The sequence below is a fragment of the Anneissia japonica genome, unplaced genomic scaffold (genome assembly GCF_011630105.1).
Source record: "Anneissia japonica isolate Jap-2015-1 unplaced genomic scaffold, ASM1163010v1 scaffold288042_len218596_cov177, whole genome shotgun sequence".
Taxonomy (NCBI): Eukaryota; Metazoa; Echinodermata; class Crinoidea; order Comatulida; family Comatulidae; genus Anneissia; species Anneissia japonica.
Genome location: NW_022686336.1, coordinates 64,914 through 66,365, shown reverse-complemented (window position 1 = coordinate 66,365; position 1,452 = coordinate 64,914).

The following is a 1,452-nucleotide window of genomic DNA, read 5'->3' as shown; positions in this document are numbered from 1 at the left end:
CGGAGTTGCTGCATAGGCAAATTGTAAATATATAAAACACAGGTGTTAGTAGATTTGCCATAAACATTTAGTGAGAGAATAAAGACCAGATCTTGCGTGCAAAACCCCTTTTTAAGTCTAGTGATCGTTAAGTTGATTTTATGTGTCTTTAAAATGTGTTTACAGAGTGCTTCAAAGATTAGTGCTGTTCTGTAGTAGCTTGATTGAAATAGCCACAAAGCCCCAGTGGGAAAGTTTATATGGGCAATTAATTTCACTTTTGTAGCTTTGTAGTGTAATCCAATCTTTATCATTTTGTTCCTATTCATATATTTCAAATATTGTATGTCATTCACATTTATCGAATTGTGTTGCTTGATTTTCAGGTCTTCGTTCATTATTACCTTGCTTTTTATTTTATTTTTTTAAAGTGATGGAAGTAAAACTATGTTGATGCATGTAGTTGTGTATTATTATATTGGGTTAATAGTGAGAAAGAGATCACTTAATAACAAAATCGCTTTGAAAACGTATTGAGAAAAGTTAACAAATGTATTTAAAGCCATTTTGCAAATTTAAAAAAAATATAATTGAATTATAATTGTTCTTTCTATCTGTATGCAGCAAAATACTTTAAAATTTGAAATAAAATTTTGAATAGCTCATTTAAAAGGATTAAATAAATTATTAGCTTACAACGAAAAACCAGATTGAAAAGTGAATAACTTGTGTGTTTTACTAAATGGCCATTTTAAATTGTAATTTCCATCTTTAAGGGGTGTTTTTTTTTATTATTTTGGTAGAATACATGCAAGACGAAAATAAGGAAAGTGTTGGGTTCTTAATCAAAAGAGATTGAATTATTTATTGCGTGTTAAATTTAAATACATACATCCCTGCCTAAACAGTTGATAGTACTGCAATTACAAAAGTATATACTGTACAATAACTTACCGAAAGGTCCACTGATAAATCTCAGATTAGATAATATAATACAATTATCGAAATGCACTTCGATACTGGGAGTATGTATTATACTATCGTAAAATAACTTATTGTGCATTGTAAACATAATGCGCACTATAACAAGATACTCTCAATTTAGTCACTTTCATTTTTGTGTAAGTAAATTTTGTCCACTATGCTGTGCGTCTCACTCTGACTTTATGAGCTACAGTAGCCATGTTGTTTATTGATTGCCATTGTATTATACGTACAATTGTACGTATAATACAATATTACAGTATTGCTATTAACCCCGATACAATATATATATATATAATATATATATATATATATACTTTATTTTCGAAAGAAATTTTTGCCCAGTATTCTGGCCTTCGTCAGCTTTACTATCAGTAAAGTAAATTTCTTTCGAAAATAGTGTTCAGTAGTCTATATGCCTTGTCATAATTTTCTGTTTTAACGACTGATATATAATTTGAAGAACACACATGGATTTACAATGATATA